The 19,025-nt window shown below is 43.6% G+C and overlaps 1 pseudogene; it reads left to right on the top strand.

Annotated features, from left to right (window-relative positions):
• Positions 1 to 7,836: 7,836 nt before the first annotated feature.
• Positions 7,837 to 17,798, top strand: LOC129820312 (uncharacterized; annotated as a pseudogene).
• Positions 17,799 to 19,025: the final 1,227 nt, after the last annotated feature.

Here is a 19,025-nt window from a genome sequence, read left to right as displayed (position 1 = left end):
GGTTAATGATGTGTTAAGCGTAATAACCTGGCTAACGTCATCAAGGTGCTAAGGAAACAGAACGCTAACGGCAGGCCTATATTCCCTCTCTCTGAACTGATAGTGACCATCCATAGCAGAAACGTCCTTAGCCTGAGGATACACTACAGACCCATCTGCTCAGCAGAGGCTAATTCAGTGAACACTGTTAACAAGGTGTTTCAATTCCCCGTGTCATGCCGTCCAGGTATCAACGAGAGAGAACATTAAACGGCTATGATTCCCTCATAGTGAATGAATAAGTCTACATTAAAAAAAACAAAGGATTCAATAAACCTCATTATGCTGTCCACTCACGCCTTTTTTGTTTTTATGTCAATTGAGAACATTGTGACCTAACGGTTGGCTGAAATACACGACCGGGTGATGAAACACATTATCAGGGATATTCAGATGTTGATGAGGGTATGATGCATTATTAAAACTAGTTCACAGAGTTCTAATGCATCAGTGGATACGTGTCTGAGTTTTCAAATACTCAAATCTCTCTCTCTCTCTCTCTGTGTCTCTCTCCCACCCCTCTCTCAGTGTCTCTCTCCCACCCCTCTCTCTCTCCCACCCCTCTCTCAGTGTCTCTCTCCCACCCCTCTCTCTCTCCCACACTCTCTCTGTGTCTCTCTCACACCCCTCTCTCTCAACCACCGCTCTCTCTCTGTGTCTCTCTCCCACCCCCCTCCCTCTCTCTCTCTCTCTCTCTCTCTCTCTCTCTCTCTCCCTCTCTCCCCCACCACTCTCTCTCTCCCCCACCACTCTCTCTCTCCCACCTCTCCAAATACACACTTAACAACCTTTGGTTCAGACCACCACACGGATCAGACCACCACACGGATCAGACCACCACACGGATCAGACCACCACACGGATCAGACAACCACACGGATCAGACCACCACACGGATCAGACAACCACACGGATCAGACCACCACACGGATCAGACCACCACACGGATCAGACCACCACACGGATCAGACCACCACACGGATCAGACCACCACACGGATCAGACCACCACACGGATCAGACCACCACACGGATCAGACCACCACACGATTCAGACAACCACCCAAGCTCAAAATAACAGAAAAATAATCTCGTCTAGAATGCAAGGCATTCACAGTTTGAATGCGTTCCAAATGCCACCCTTTTCCCTATGTAATGTAGTGCCCTATATTTGACCAGGACCCTGGTTTAAACTAGTGCACTACATTGGGAATAGGGTGGCATTTGAGACATATATTTCTCTGTCTGATCAAAGGCCTACAGCAGCCTTACGGGGTGAGAGAGCCTCACATCTGTAGAACATTCTGAATTCTCAACATAATTTGCTTTCTATTAATAAACTTCCAGACAGATACATCAGAAGATAGGTGTTCTTCGCTAGTAATATATCCTACAACTTAGCTAGTAATAGATGCTACAACTTAGCTTGTATTAGATGCTACAACTTAGCTAGTAATAGATGCTTCAACTTAGCTAGTAATATATGCTACAACTTAGCTTGTAATAGATGCTACAACTCAGCTAGTAATAGATGCTACAACTTAGCTAGTAATATATGCTACAACTTACCTAGTAATAGATGCTACAACTTAGTTAGTAATAGATGCTACAACTTACCTAGTAATAGATGCTACAACTTAGTTAGTAATATATGCTCCAATCAGCTATTAATAGATGCTACAACTTAGCTAGTAATAGATGCTGAAACTTAGCTAGTAATAGATGCTACAACTTACCTAGTAATAGATGCTACAACTTACCTAGTAATAGATGCTACAACTTAGTTAGTAATATATGCTCCAATCAGCTATTAATAGATGCTACAACTTAGCTAGTAATAGATGCTGAAACTTAGCTAGTAATAGATGCTACAACTTACCTAGTAATAGATGCTACAACTTAGCTAGTAATATATGCTACAACTTAGCTAGTAATAGATGCTACAACTTAGCTAGTAATAGATGCTACAACTTAGCTAGTAATAGATGCTACAACTTAGCTAGTAATAGATGCTACAACTTAGCTAATAATAGATGCTACAACTTAGCTAGCAATAGATCCTACTCCTTTGCTAGTACTTGATCCTACTCCTTTGCTAGTACTAGATCCTACTCTTTAGCTAGTAAAATACCCTAATCCTTAGCTAGTAATATACCCTACTCCTTAGCTAGTAATATATCCTACTCCTTAGCTAGTATTAGATCATAGTCCTTAGCTAGTAATAGATCCTACTCCTTAGCTAGTAATACATTTTACTCCTTAGCTAGTAATATACCCTACTCCTTAGCTAGTACTAGATCCTACTCCTTAGCTAGTAATATACCCTACTCCTTAGCTAGTACTAGATCCTACTCCTTAGCTAGTAATAGATGCTACAAGTTAGCTAGTAATAGATCCTACTCCTTAGTTAGTAATAGATCCTACTCCTTAGCTGGTAATATACCCTACTCCGTAGCTAGTAATATACCCTACTCATTAGCTAGTAATATACCCTACTCCTTAGCTAGTAATATACCCTACTCCTTAGCTAGTAATAGATCCTACTCCTTAGCTAGTAATACACCATACTCCTTAGCTAGTAATAGTAATATACCCTACTCCTTAGCTAGTAATATATCCTACTCCTTAGCTAGTAATAGATGGTACAACTTAGCTAGTAATAGATCCTAGTCCTTAGCTAGTAATATACCCTAATCCTAGCTAGTAATATACCCTACTCCTTAGCTAGTATTAGATCATAGTCCTTAGCTAGTAATAGATCCTACTCCTTAGCTAGTAATACATTTTACTCCTTAGCTAGTAATATACCCTACTCCTTAGCTAGTACTAGATCCTACTCCTTAGCTAGTAATATACCCTACTCCTTAGCTAGTACTAGATCCTACTCCTTAGCTAGTAATAGATGCTACAAGTTAGCTAGTAATAGATCCTACTCCTTAGTTAGTAATAGATCCTACTCCTTAGCTGGTAATATACCCTACTCCGTAGCTAGTAATATACCCTACTCATTAGCTAGTAATATACCCTACTCCTTAGCTAGTAATATACCCTACTCCTTAGCTAGTAATAGATCCTACTCCTTAGCTAGTAATACACCATACTCCTTAGCTAGTAATAGTAATATACCCTACTCCTTAGCTAGTAATATATCCTACTCCTTAGCTAGTAATAGATGGTACAACTTAGCTAGTAATAGATCCTAGTCCTTAGCTAGTAATATACCCTAATCCTAGCTAGTAATATACCCTACTCCTTAGCTAGTAATAGATCATACTCCTTAGCTAGTAATATACCCTACTCCTTAGCTAGTAATATATCCTACTCCTTAGCTAGTAATATATTCTACTCCTTAACTAGTAATAGACCCTACTCCTTAGCTAGTAATAGACCCTACTCCTTAGCTAGTAATATACCCTACTCCTCAGCTAGTAATAGATCCTACTCCTTAGCTAGTAATATACCCTACTCCTTAGCTAGTAATATACCCTACTCCTTAGCTAGTAATAGATATTACTCCTTAGCTAGTAATATACCCCACTCCTTAGCTAGTAATAGATCCTACTCCTTAGCCAGTAATATACCATACTCCTTAGCTAGTAATAGCACCTACTCCTTAGCTAGTAATAGATTTAACTCCTTAGCTAGTAATATACCCTACTCCTTAGCTAGTAATAGATCCTACTCCTTAGCTAGTAATATACCCTACTCCTTAGCTAGTAATAGATCCTACTCCTTAGCTAGTAATAGATTTTACTCCTTAGCTAGTAATAGATCCTACTCCTTAGCTAGTAATAGACCCTACTCCTTAGCTAGTATTATACCCTACTCCTTAGCTAGTAATATACCCTACTCATTAGCTAGTAATATACCCTACTCCTTAGCTAGTAATAGATATTACTCCTTAGCTAGTAATATACCCCACTCCTTAGCTAGTAATAGACCCTACTCCTTAGCTAGTATTATACCCTACTCCTTAGCTAGTAATATACCATACTCATTAGCTAGTAATAGATCCTACTCCCTAGCTAGTAATATACCCTACTCCTTAGCTAGTAATACACCATACTCCTTAGCTAGTAAAATACCCTACTCCTTAGCTAGTAATAGATCATACTCCTTAGCTAGTAATAGTAATATACCCTACTCCTTAGCTAGTAATAGATGCTACTCCTTAGCTAGTAATAGATCCTACTCCCTAGCTAGTAATATACCCTACTCCTTAGCTAGTATTATACCCTACTCCTTAGCTAGTAATATACCCTACTCATTAGCTAGTAATAGATCCTACTCCCTAGCTAGTAATATACCCTACTCCTTAGCTAGTAATAGATGCTACTCTTTAGCTAGTAATATATCCTACTCCTTGCCTGGTCCTTGAGTTTTGGTGGACGGTGCTCTCGAGGCAGGTTTGCTGTGGTGCCAAATTCTTTCAATTCTTTTAATAATGGATTTAATGGTGCTCCGTGGGATGTTCAAAGTTTTGCATATTTTTTTATAACCCAACCCTGATCTTCTTGCTTGGTGGTGCCCCTTGCTTAGCGGTGTTGCAGACTCTGGTGCCTTTCAGAACAGCTGTATATATACTGAGGTCATGCGACAGATCATGTGACACTTAGATTGCACACAGGTGGACTTTATTTAACTAATTATGTGACTTCTGAAGGTATTTGGTTGCACCAGATCTTATTTAGGGGCTTCATAGCAAAGGGGGTGAATACATATGAACGCACCACTTTTCTGTTTTTATTTTTTGGACTATTTTGTGGATGTCCATTACATGAAATCCAAATAAAAATATTTTTAAATTAGAGGTTGTAATGCAACAAAATAGGAAAAATGCCAAGGAGGGTGAACACTTCTGCAAGACACTGTACCTTATGCAGGTGCTTAACAGGCTTTGCAGGCGTGGTTCCCTTGCGCTCGCTGAATCTGTGTGCTTAGGGTCGTTGTCCTGTTGGAAGGTGAACCTTCACCCCAGTCTGAGGTCCTGAGCAGGTTTTCATCAAGGAGCTCTCTGCTCTCTGGGGATGAATTATTTTGGCACTGTATTGATATTAATAAACTCATTGTATAACTGTTTATTGGGCAAAAAGTACTTACTGATTACTTGCATTGGGGGGGACACAACAGATGGTCCTCCTCCCCCAAAATCAAAAGGATGTTTTTTCTGAATGTCTATCCTATATCTGAGAGACATAAGAAAGATTAGGATTTAAAAAAAATTACATGTACACTATATATAGTTGAAGTCGGAAGTTTACATACAACTTAGACAAATACATTTAAACTCAGTTTTCACAATTCCTGACATTTAATCCTAGTAAAAATTCCCTGTTTTACGTCAGTTAGAATCACCACTTTATTTGAAGAATGTGAAATGTCAGAATAATAATAGAGAGAATTATTTATTTCAGCTTTTATTTCTTTCATCACATTCCCAGTAGGTCAGAAGTTTACATACACTCAATTAGTATTTGGTAGCATTGCCTTTAACATGTTAACTTGGGTCAAACGTTTCGGGTAGCCTTCCACAAGCTTCCCACAATAAGTTGGGTGAATTTTGGCCCATTCATCCTGACAGAGCTGGTGTAACTGAGTCAGGTTTGTAGGCCTCCTTGCTCGCACACACTTTTTCAGTTCTGGCCACAAATGTTCTATTGGATGAGGTCAGGGCTTTTTGATGGCCACTCCAATACCTTGACTTCGTTGTCCTTAAGCCATTTTGCACAACTTTGGAAGCATGCTTGGGGTCATTGTCCATTTGGAAGACCCATTTGTGACCAAGCTTTAACTTCCCGACTGATGTCTTGAGATGTTGCTTCAATATATCCACATAATTTTCCTACCTCATGATGCCATCTATTTTGTGAAGTGCACCAGTCCCTCTTGCAGCAAAGCACCCCCACAATTTGATGCTGCCACCCCTGTGCTTCACGGTTGGGATGGTGTTCTTCAGCTTGCAAGCCCCCCCTTATTCCTCCAAACATAATGATGGTCATTATGGCCAAACAGTCCTATTTTTGTTTCATCAGACCAGAGGACAATTCTCCAAAAAGTATGATCTTTGTCCCCATGTGCAGTTGCAAACAGTAGTCTGGCTTTTTTTATGGCGGTTTTGGAGCAGTGGCTTCTTCCTTGCTGAGCGGCCTTTCAGGTTATGTCGATATAGGTCTTGTTTTACTGTGGATATAGATACTTTTGTACCTGTTTCCTCCAGCATCTTCACAAGGTCCTTTGCTTTTCTTCTGGGATTGATTTACACTTTTCGCACCAAAGTACGTTCATCTCTAGGAGACAGAACGCGTCTCCTTCCTGAACGGTATGACGGCTGCGTGGTCCCATGGTATTTATACTTGCTTACCATTGTTTGTGCAGATGAACGTGGTACCTTCAGGCGTTTGGAAATTGCTCCCAAGGATGAACCAGACTTGTTGAGGTCTAGAATTTTTGTTCTGAGGTCTTGGCTGATTTCTTTTGATTTTCCCATGATGTCAAGCAAAGAGACACTGAGTTTGAAGGTAGGCCTTGAAATACATCCACAGGTACACCTCCAATTGACTCAAATTATGTCAATTAGCCTATCAGAAGCTTTTAAAGCCATGACATCATTTTATGGAATTTTCCAAGCTGTTTAAAGGTACAGTCAACTTAGTGTATGTAAACTTCTGACCCACTGGAATTGTGATACAGTGCATTTTGTGAGAAATAATGTGTCTGTAAACCAATGTTTGGAAAAATAACTTGTGTCATGCACAAAGTAGATGTCCTAACCGACATTTCCAAAACGAATGTTTGTCCACAAGAAATGTGTGGAGTGGTTGAAAAACGAGTTTTAATGACTCCAACCTAAGTGTATATAAACTTCCGTCTTCAACTGTATACAAAAGTATGTGGACACCATTTCAAATTAGTGGATTTGGCTATTTCAGACACACTCCCTGCTGACAGGTGTATAAAATATAGCACACAGCCATGCAATCTTCATAGACAAACATTGGCAGTAGAATGGTCTTACTGAAGAGCTGAGTGAGATGCCACCATAGGATGCCACCTTTCCAACAAGTCAGTTTATCACATGTTTGGTGGAGGAGGAATAATGGTCTGGGGCTGTTTTTCATGGTTCAGTTTAGGCCCCTTAGTTCCAATGAAGGGAAATCTTAACGCTACACCATACAATGACATTCTAGATGATTCTGTGCTTCCAAAATCGTGGCAACAGTTTGGGATTACCTGGAACGCCAATGAGATGATGCGAGGACTTTCTGCCAGGCCTACATCAGTGCCCGATTCTCACTAATGCTCTTGTGGCTGAATGGAAGCAAGTCCCCAACAGCAATGTTCCAACATCTAGTGGAAAGCCTTCCCAGTAGAGTGGAGGCTGTTATAGCAGCAAAGGGGGGACCAACTCCATATTAATGCCCATGATTTTTGGAATGAAATGTTGGGCGAGCAGGTGTCCACATACTTTTGGTAATGTAGTGTATTTTACCCCTTATTTTTGTCACTAAACATTCTCCATATATGCAGTACTTCCATACGTTTTTGTCCTGGTATCAGGACCTTCAGACGAGTCGGGTGAGGCCTGTGGGCATCCTAGAGCAAAACAACCGATGTGTTTGTGAGTCTCACCTTTACACAGATGGGTCATATTAGTGGGTAACCAAAATTGTTCGGATGCTACAGACGATTTTTTGAGAATACCGATTTTCGGGATGTCTCATGGTCTGAAAAACACCGATCTAGCTCTGTCAACTTTCTCCGCGGATGCGGAAGTGTTACACAGGCGGATGTGGTGGATTGAGAAGCATCCAATGCAACAAAAAAAACATATCTCCAGTTTAAACTGACAGATTTTTATGGGGATTGTTTTATTATGCTAATTCGATTTCCGCGGGGGGGTTTTGATCGTCGGATATCTTAGCCAAAGAAAATAACAAACATCGTCCTAGGCTCTGTCTGAAGATATCGATCTATTTTCTGCACTCATTTAGTGTTTTTCCCTTGTCAGCATCGGTGGTTTCACCGCTCACTGAAAAAAACTAATGGAACAAACAACTCATTCCGCTGGTGCGTCATCTTCCTAGAAAAGCGGTGACTGGCGCCATTGTGTGGATTTACGGGACATTTCACGAAACGAGTTGTTAACTCTAACTTCTTAGGAATTGAATAAATCAACAAACTTCGATGAAAATACAACGTGTCCAATCTACTGTTGAACAGACCGTTTTGAACGCTTTTTTCCCCATACCTTTATGGTTTCGGACAACTGGTCAATTAAGTAGCACAGATTACACCACTTTCTATACCTGTTGCTCAACTTTGATAAGATAAGTGCTGAAGATATCAACTTGAAGGCCAATCACTTATTCAAGATGAGTAGTTCAACAAATAAACCCTTCACGATCGACAGTCCATCTCGGAGCTCGGTGAGCAGCGCAGTGAACGGATACATATTTCAGAATTCATCCATTCCCTTTCCTGGGCCGAGTTCCTGTGGGCAGGCCAATAAAACGCATTGGGAAATTGTCCCCACTCATTCCGACTAGAGTGCTGGTTAAAGAACGCACATCCCACCGTCAACGGAGTACTGACAAGTCATCATAGAAAATAACCAAACTTTACAACTGATAGGTAAGGATGCAGCGCTTTAATCCAAAACGGGTCTTTTTGATGTATTCTTATGACATTGTGACCACATGATTCCCGTGTTGATTTACAGTTGGCTGAGTTTATTTTATCTTTATTTAACTAAGCATATCAGTTAAGAACAAATTCTTATTTACAATGACGGCCTACTTGGGAATAATGGGTTAACTGCCTTGTTCAGGGGCAGGAACAACAGATTTTTACCTTGTCAGCTCGGGGATTCAATCCAGCAACCTTTCGGTTACTAGTCCAACGCTCTAACCACCAGGCTACATGCCGCCCCAGTTGACAACTAACGTGAATTCAATGTGAAATCAACAAAACTATTCACCAGGTCATTGGATTTAGGTTAAAGTAGGGTGAAAGAAATCGACGAAATACCATTATGTTGTTGACTTTTTGCAAATCCAATTAGTTCTCCATGTTGATTTAAAGTCATCACATAGATTTTTTATTTTTTTGGTGGGGGGGTTAAAATGCCGTGGAAACAACGTCAATTCAACCAGTTTTTTCCCCCAGTAGGGTATGACTGCTGTAGCGATTGATGGAACCAGCAGGAACAACAACCCTGTGTTGCCAAGACACTGCTTCATGGACCTTCTGTACCATAGAGGTCCAGACCTCTGGGCAGATGCTGTGATACACTTACCTATATATATATATATATATATATATATATATATATATATATATATATGTATATACATATATATATATATATAGCCTATAGGACTGTGTGCTTGCACTGTTACAAAAAAAAAATCGTTTCAAGAATTGTTTCAACTCATTGTTATTAAAGGAGAAGTTAGATATTTTATAACCTAATCTCAAAAAAAAAAATTATGTACATGGAATGTTATAGAGGGGTCCAGACACGTTTTTGAGAAACTTTCCAAAAAACAAGCATTTTGCCACACCTGCAATAACATCTCCTAAATATGTGTATGAGACCAATAACATCTGCTAACCATGTGACCAATAACATCTGCTAACCATGTGACCAATAACATCTGCTAACCATGTGTATGTGACCAATAACATCTGTTAATATGTGACTAATAACATCTACTAACCATGTGTATGTGACCAATAACATCTACTAACCATGTGACCAATAACATCTACTAACCATGTGTATGTGACCAATAACATCTGCTAACCATGTGTATGTGACCAATAACATCTGCTAACCATGTGTATGTGACCAATAACATCTACTAACCATGTGACCAATAACATCTACTAACCATGTGTGTATGTGACCAATAACATCTGCGAAATATGTGTATGAGACCAATAACATCTGCTAACTATGTGTATGTGACCAATAACATCTGCTAACCATGTGTATGTGACCAATAACATCTACTAACCATGTGTGTATGTGACCAATAACATCTGCTAAATATGTGTATGTGACCAATAACATCTGCTAACCATGTGCCCAATAACATCTGCTAACCATGTGTATGTGGCCAATAACATCTGCTAACCATGTGACCAATAGCATCTGCTAACCATGTGTATGTGACCAATAACATCTACTAACCATGTGTGTATGTGACCAATAACATCTGCTAACCATGTGTATGTGACCAATAACATCTGCTAACCATGTGCCCAATAACATCTGCTAACCATGTGTATGTGGCCAATAACATCTGCTAACCATGTGACCAATAGCATCTGCTAACCATGTGTATGTGACCAATTACATCTGCTAACCATGTGTATGTGACCAATAACATCTGTTAACCATGTGTATGAGACCAATAACATCTGCTAACCATGTGTATGTGACCAATAACATCTGCTAACCATGTGACCAATAACATCTGCTAACCGTGTGACCAATAACATTTGCTAACCATGTGACCAATAACATCTGCTAACCGTGTGACCAATAACATCTGCTAACTATGTGACCAATAGCATCTGCTAACCATGTGTATGTGACCAATAACATCTGCTAACCATGTGACCAATAACATCTGCTAACCATGTGACCAATAACATCTGCTAACCATGTGACCAATAACATCTGCTAACTATGTGACCAATAGCATCTGCTAACCATGTGTATGTGACCAATAACATCTGCTAACCATGTGACCAATAACATCTGCTAACCATGTGACCAATAACATCTGCTAACCATGTGACCAATAACATCTGCTAACCATGTGACCAATAACATCTGCTGAACATGTGACCAATAACATCTGCTAACCATGTGACCAATAACATCTGCTAACCATGTGACCAATAACATCTGCTGAACATGTGACCAATAACATCTGCTAACCATGTGACCAATAACATCTGCTAACCATGTGACCAATAACATCTGCTGAACATGTGTATGCGACCAATAACATTTGATTTGATTGGATCAACGATTCACTCCCTCATCCTCGTTGTGCAGTGCTGGGGCGCTGGAAAAATATGAACCAAGGTTTAAAATTAAAAAAATACATCCTTTTAGAAACAGAAATGGTTTAGTATAGTGATGAAAGTCTTTAGATGTTTTACACATGAAACTGTGTCATTCCGAACTTTATCCACAACCTTATTTTCCATTTTGTGCGACTCTACCCGTTTCCCCTATCCGGCTGTTCTTTTCTCCCTGTAGCCTGCTGCTAGAATGGACCCGTTTCCCCATCCGGCTGTTCCTTTCTCCCTGTAGCCTGCTGCTAGAATGGACCCGTTTCCCCATCCGGCTGTTCCTTTCTCCCTGTAGCCTGCTGCTAGAATGGACCCGTTTCCCCATCCGGCTGTTCCTTTCTCCCTGTAGCCTGCTGCTAGAATGGACCCGTTTCCCCATCCGGCTGTTCCTTTCTCCCTGTAGCCTGCTGCTAGAATGGACCCGTTTCCCCATCCAGCTGTTCCTTTCTCCCTGTAGCCTGCTGCTAGAATGGACCCGTTTCCCCATCCAGCTGTACCTTTCTCCCTGTAGCCTGCTGCTAGAATGGACCCGTTTCCCCTATCCGGCTGTTACTTTCTCCCTGTAGCCTGCTGCTAGAATGGACCCGTTTCCCCTATCCGGCTGTTCCTTTCTCCCTGTAGCCTGCTGCTAGAATGGACCCGTTTCCCCTATCCGGCTGTTCCTTTCTCCCTGTAGCCTGCTGCTAGAATGGACCCGTTTCCCCATCCAGCTGTACCTTTCTCCCTGTAGCCTGCTGCTAGAATGGACCCGTTTCCCCTATCCAGCTGTACCTTTCTCTCTGTAGCCTGCTGCTAGAATGGACCCGTTTCCCCATCCGGCTGTTCCTTTCTCCCTGTAGCCTGCTGCTAGAATGGACCCGTTTCCCCCATCCGGCTGTTCCTTTCTCCCTGTAGCCTGCTGCTAGAATGGACCCGTTTCCCCCATCCGGCTGTTCCTTTCTCCCTGTAGCCTGCTGCTAGAATGGACCCGTTTCCCCTATCCAGCTGTTCCTTTCTCTCTGTAGCCTGCTGCTAGAATGGACCCGTTTCCCCCATCCGGCTGTTCCTTTCTCCCTGTAGCCTGCTGCTAGAATGGACCCGTTTCCCCATCCGGCTGTTCCTTTCTCCCTGTAGCCTGCTGCTAGAATGGACCCGTTTCCCCCATCCGGCTGTTCCTTTCTCCCTGTAGCCTGCTGCTAGAATGGACCCGTTTCCCCATCCGGCTGTTCCTTTCTCCCTGTAGCCTGCTGCTAGAATGGACCCGTTTCCCCATCCAGCTGTTCCTTTCTCCCTGTAGCCTGCTGCTAGAGGGGACCCGTTTCCCCTATCTAGCTGTACCTTTCTCCCTGTAGCCTGCTGCAGTTAATAATGACACAATTTAATGTGTCAGCTACATCATCTAAAGACCAAATGCATAATTCTAAAAAGACAGGAGTGAAAAAATATAGGAATATTAGAACGAGTGTCAGAGTCCGGAATATAAATGTACACTGAGTTCACAAAACATTAAGAACAAGCTGACCAGGTGAATCCAGGTGAAAGCTTTGCTCCCTTATTGATGTCACGTGTTAAATCCTCTTCAATCAGTGTAGATGAAGGGGAGGAATTAGGATTTTTTTTAGCCTTGAGACAATTTGAGACTTGGATTGTGTATGTGTGCCATTCAGAGGGTGAATGGGCAAGTCAAACGATTTAAGTGTCTTTGAACGGGGTACGGTAGTAGGTGCCAGACACACCGTTTTTTTGTCAGGAACTGCAACACTGCTGTATTCAAATCAATATGATATAACACTAATAAAAGTCATATGTTGAACCACAACCTTGTTGGTTAATATGATACAGACAGAAAGCCTAAAATAACGTATGTTTGAATACTATTCACAGAGTTTCGTTGTATGATATCGGACCTTAATAAGACCAAAACACGAAGGTGGAAAATTCCCTACGCACCCACAATGGGTTGGGTGGTGAACTCATGGAGAGAGAAGGTTAAGGGGTGTTCTGTTGTGTTCACATGATCTCTAGTAAAAGCCTTCTATTGTTCTACAAAACTTTAGAGTTACAAGTTAGATCACTCCGGACATGTTCTGACAAAATCACATGTTCTGACAAACTAACATGTTCTGACAAACTAACATGTTCTGACAAAATCACATGTTCTGACAAAATCACATGTTCTGACAAAATCACATGTTCTGACAAAATCACATGTTCTGACAAAATCACATGTTCTGACAAAATCACATGTTCTGACAAAATCACATGCTCTGACAAAATCACATGTTCTGACAAAATCACATGTTCTGACAAACTAACATGTTCTGACAAAATCACATGTTCTGACAAAATCACATGTTCTGACAAAATCACATGTTCTGACAAAATCACATGTTCTGACAAAATCACATGTTCTGACAAAATCACATGTTCTGACAAAATCACATGTTCTGACAAAATCACATGTTCTGACAAAATCACATGTTCTGACAAAATAACATCAAGATGTCAGTTCAGACACAGAGTTTGAAAAAACTTTAAAGTGTTTTAAAATAGAAAGAGGTTATAATAATGTAGAAACATAATAATGTAGAAACATAATATGTTTTATTGACACACATGTATTCACAGATGTTTCACCAGTGTGTCATAGAAAGAGAAAGTGTTTGTGTGTGTGTGTGTGTGTGTGTGTGTGTGTGAAAGAGAGAATGAGAGAGAGTGTGTGTCTGTGAGAGAGAGAGCTGTATATGTGTGTGTTTTCATGTGTTTTACGTGCTTACCCCCCAGGTTACAGAGGATGTCCAGAGCTGACTGGTCCTTCCTGGAGCAGCTGTTGGAGGAGGGGCAGGGTTATAGCACCGGGGTGGGCCGTGTCTGGCTCACTGTCCTCTTCCTGTTCCGTATGCTGGTCCTGGGCACCGCCGCGGAGTCAGCCTGGGACGACGAACAGAGCAGCTTCGTCTGTAACACCAAGCAACCTGGATGTACCGCCGTGTGTTACGACAAAGCTTTCCCCATATCACATTACCGCTATTTTGTGCTCCAGGTGATTTTCGTTTCCACGCCGACTATTTTCTATTTTGGGTATGTGGCCTTGAGGGCTGCGAAGGAGGAGGAAGAGGAGGAGAAGAAGAGGACGGAGGAAGGTGGTGGTGAGGGACGAGAGAGGGGAGGAGTAAAGAAGAATGAAGAGAAGAAGAGGGAGGTGAGAAAGGGGGATGAGATAGAAGAACTAGAGGAGGAGAAAGGAGGGAGGAAGGAGGTGAAAGCTCTCCCAGAGGCTCCTAAGCTGAAGGGCCGTCTCCTCTGTGCCTACGCCGCCAGCATCCTCCTCAAGGTCCTCCTGGAGGTCGGCTTCATGGTGGGGCTATGGTACCTCTACGGCTTCATGATCCCGGCCCGGTTCGAGTGCGTCCGGGACCCCTGTCCTCACACGGTGGACTGCTTCGTCTCCAGACCCACGGAGAAGACCATCTTCACCATCTACACCCAGGCCATCGCTGGAGTCTCTGTCATTCTCAACATAGCAGAGCTCCTCCACCTCCTCCAGCTGGCCATCACCCATCACCTGGAGAAGCGCTATGCCCAGGAGCAGTACACCTTTCCTGGCATAGCTGGGGTCTGAGTCCGGTCTGCTGCTCCAAGCCTGGAGATGGAGATGCAGCAAGCTTTGCCTTACCAGGAGAAGGGCCATCTGCATTTACCCATGAGGGAGGCCAGCTACACCAAGCCCAGTGAGAGTTATCTGGACCTGGTTGAGGCCAGCTACACCAAGCCCAGTGAGAGTTATCTGGACCTGGGTGAGGCCAGCTACACCAAGCCCAGTGAGAGATATCTGGACCTGGTTGAGGCCAGCTACACCAAGCCCAGTGAGAGATATCTGGACCTGGTTGAGGCCCGCTACACCAAGCCCAGTGAGAGTTATCTGGACCTGGTTAAGGCCCGCTACACCAAACCCAGTGAGAGTTATCTGGACCTGGTTGAGGCCAGCTACACCAAGCCCAGTGAGAGTTATCTGGACCTGGTTGAGGCCAGCTACACCAAGCCCAGTGAGAGTTATCTGGACCTGGTTTCGGGAGCAGGGATGGACCCTGATGGTGACCTGCTCCCCAGTTATCTGAACTATATGGGGGCTATGAGGACAACACACTGTTTAGGGAGAGCAACACGACACACAACACACACACACACAGCAACAAACACTGTAAGGGTGCCCAGAAGGAACACAGTAAGGGTGCCCAGAAGGGACACAGTAAGGGTGCCCAGAAGGGACACAGTAAGGGTGCCCAGAAGGGACACAGTAAGGGTGCCCAGAAGGGACACAGTAAGGGTGCCCAGAAGGGACACAGCAACAAACACAGTAAGGGTGCCCAGAAGGAACACAGTAAGGGTGCCCAGAAGGGACACAGCAACAAACATAGTACGGGTGCCCAGAAGGAACACAGTAAGGGTGCCCAGAAGGAACACATTAAGGGTGCCCAGAAGGAACACATTAAGGGTGCCCAGAAGGGACACAGCAACAAACATAGTAAGGGTGCCCAGAAGGAACACATTAAGGGTGCCCAGAAGGAACACAGTAAGGGTGCCCAGAAGGGACACAGCAACAAACATAGTAAGGGTGCCCAGAAGGAACACATTAAGGGTGCCCAGAAGGAACACAGTAAGGGTGCCCAGAAGGGACACAGCAACAAACATAATACGGGTGCCCAGAAGGAACACAGTAAGGGTGCCCAGAAGGAACACAGTAAGGGTGCCCAGAAGGAACACATTAAGGGTGCCCAGAAGGAACACATTAAGGGTGCCCAGAAGGGACACAGCAACAAACATAGTAAGGGTGCCCAGAAGGAACACAGTAAGGGTGCCCAGAAGGAATACAGTAAGGGTGCCCAGAAGGAACACATTAAGGGTGCCCAGAAGGAACACATTAAGGGTGCCCAGAAGGGACACAGCAACAAACATAATACGGGTGCCCAGAAGGAACACATTAAGGGTGCCCAGAAGGAACACATTAAGGGTGCCCAGAAGGAACACATTAAGGGTGCCCAGAAGGAACACAGTAAGGGTGCCCAGAAGGAACACATTAAGGGTGCCCAGAAGGGACACAGCAACAAACATAGTAAGGGTGCCCAGAAGGAACACAGTAAGGGTGCCCAGAAGGAACACAGCAACAAACACAGTAAGGGTGCCCAGAAGGAACACAGTAAGGGTGCCCAGAAGGAACACAGTAAGGGTGCCCAGAAGGGACACAGCAACAAACACTGTAAGGGTGCCCAGAAGGGACACAGCTACAAACACACAACGCATTATGTATGAGGAAAACAGAGACGTTTGGTTCTGTGACTAGGAATGAGCCATGTGCCAACTAAAGACGAATACAGCTGCTTTGTGGGTAGGTTAAACTTTGAAGTACGTTTCCTGAGAACATGGACAAGAATAAGAACACATGTCTTGAAGGACAATGTAGTGGAGATGTATAAGATGTTGCTGATTAGAATGGAAATGTACTAAAGTCCTCAGGAACAAGGTTTCAACAAAGACCATGGATGAATGGACCACTAAGAACGGGAAAGGAGGACACTAAAGTCCTCAGGAACACGGTTTAAACAAAGACCATGGATGAATGGACCACTAAGAACGGGAAAGGAGGACACTAAAGTCCTCAGGAACACGGTTTAAACAAAGACCATGGATGAATGGACCACTAAGAATGGGAAAGGAGGACACTAAAGTCCTCAGGAACAAGGTTTAAACAAAGACCATGGATGAATGGACCACTAAGAACGGGAAAGGAGGACAATCGGAACATGATGTAGTATAATTCAGCCATTTTAGATTTGAGGAAACCTTCTATTCCAATGGGAATGGGAGAAGCCTATGCGCTGGCTGGATGTGATGTGACAATGGAAACACTGGGCTTGACCTCCACAGGGAAAACGATGTAAAGGCCCCAACAGTGCAGTCGGGTCCTGTGAGAAAGAGTAGGGGTAAATATATCTACTTCCCATTATGGAACCCTATTCCCTACATAGTGCACTACTTTAGACCAGAGCCCTATGGAACCCTATTCCCTACATAGTGCACTACTTTAGACCAGAGCCCTATAGAACCCTATTCCCTACATAGTGCACTACTTTAGACCAGAGCCCTATAGAACCCTATTCCCTACATAGTGCACTACTTTAGACCAGAGACCTATAGAACCCTATTCCCTACATAGTGCACTACTTTAGACCAGAGCCCTATAGAACCCTATTCCCTATATAGTGCACTACTTTAGACCAGAGCCCTATAGAACCCTATTCTCTATATAGTGCACTACTTTAGACCAGAGCCCTATAGAACCCTATTCCCTACATAGTGCACTACTTTTGACTAGGGCCTTATAGGGCCCTATAGGCTACCATTTGGGGGCATAGCCTGTGTTGTTAAGCATGTTCCTTAACTGATTACTGTGACCTCAGAGCTCCGCTAAGGCCAGTGGAATGTTCTGGGCTCTCTGGACTACCCTCACTCCCTGGAGACTAACGGACACAGACACATGCACACACACACACACACACACACACACACACACACACACACACACACACACACACACACACACACACACACACACACACTCACACGCACACGCACACGCACACGCACACGCACACTCACACTCACACTCACACTCACACACACACGCCTGCCCCCTATGTAGCTGTCCAGCTAGGGGGGGGGGGGGGGTATGGGGGAGCAAGTGGGGAGGAAGGGTGAAGAGGTGGGAGCCAGGGAGGGAAAGAGAGAGGGAGGAAAAGAGAGAGGGAGGGAGGGAGGAAGGGAGGGGTGGAGGGAGAGAGGGAGGGAGGGAGAGGGGGAGGGAGGGAGAAGGGGAGGGAGAGGGGGAGGGAGGGAGGGAGGGAGGGAGGGAGAGGGGGAGGGAGGGAGGGAGGGAGAGGGGGAGGGAGGGAGAGGGGGAGGGAGGGAGGGAGAGGGGGAGGGAGGGAGGGAGGGAAGGGTGGAGGGAGAGAGGGAGGGAGGAGTGGAGGGAGGGAGGGAGGGAGGGAGGGAGGGAGGGAGGGAGGAAAAGACAGAGGGATGGGTGTAGGGAGAGAGGGAGGGAGAGGGGGAGGGAGGGAGGGAGGGAGAGGGGGAGGGAGGGAGGGAGGAGTGGAGGGAGGGAGGGAGGGAGGGTGGAGGGAGGGAGGGAAGGGTGAAGGGAGAGAGGGAGGGAGGAGTGGAGGGAGGGAGGGAGGGAGGGAGGGAGGGAGGGAGGGAGGGAGGGAGGGAGGGAGGGTGGAGGGAGGGAGGGAGGGAGGGAAGGGTGAAGGGAGAGAGGGAGGGGGGGTGAGTGGTATGAAGAGGTATGGAAAGAGTAACTGTCTGATATCCTGTGAATGATTTACATTTGATTCCCTGTGAATTATTTGAATTTGATTCCATGTGATTCCCTGTGAATGATTTACATTTGATTCCATGTGATTCCCTGTGAATGATTTAAATTCGATTCCATGTGATTCCCTGTGAATGATTTACATTTGATTCCATGTGATTCCCTGTGAATGATTTACATTTGATTCCATGTGATTCCCTGTGAATGATTTAAATTCGATTCCATGTGATTCCCTGTGAATGATTTACATTTGATTCCATGTGATTCCCTGTGAATGATTTAAATTCGATTTCATGTGATTCCCTGTGAATAAAAAGTAATTTTCTCATTCATTGATGAATGTAAGCGGTACAGCTGAATTGGTTATTCTATTAATAAGAAAGGAAATCACCGAATATGTGAAGAGTATTTAAATAATATATATTTAATTTTGTTTTGTATCGAGATTGTCATTGTTTATATTTATTGGTTATATTTGAATAAATCTGTTTTTAATTAGGTGATTATATCCTCTTTATTTACCCACTTCATTGGCAGACAACTAA

The sequence above is a fragment of the Salvelinus fontinalis genome, chromosome 22, assembly GCF_029448725.1.
Source record: "Salvelinus fontinalis isolate EN_2023a chromosome 22, ASM2944872v1, whole genome shotgun sequence".
Taxonomy (NCBI): Eukaryota; Metazoa; Chordata; class Actinopteri; order Salmoniformes; family Salmonidae; genus Salvelinus; species Salvelinus fontinalis.
The sequence above is the reverse complement of the archived record's forward strand: the minus strand, read 5'-3'. Positions and strand labels throughout refer to the sequence as shown.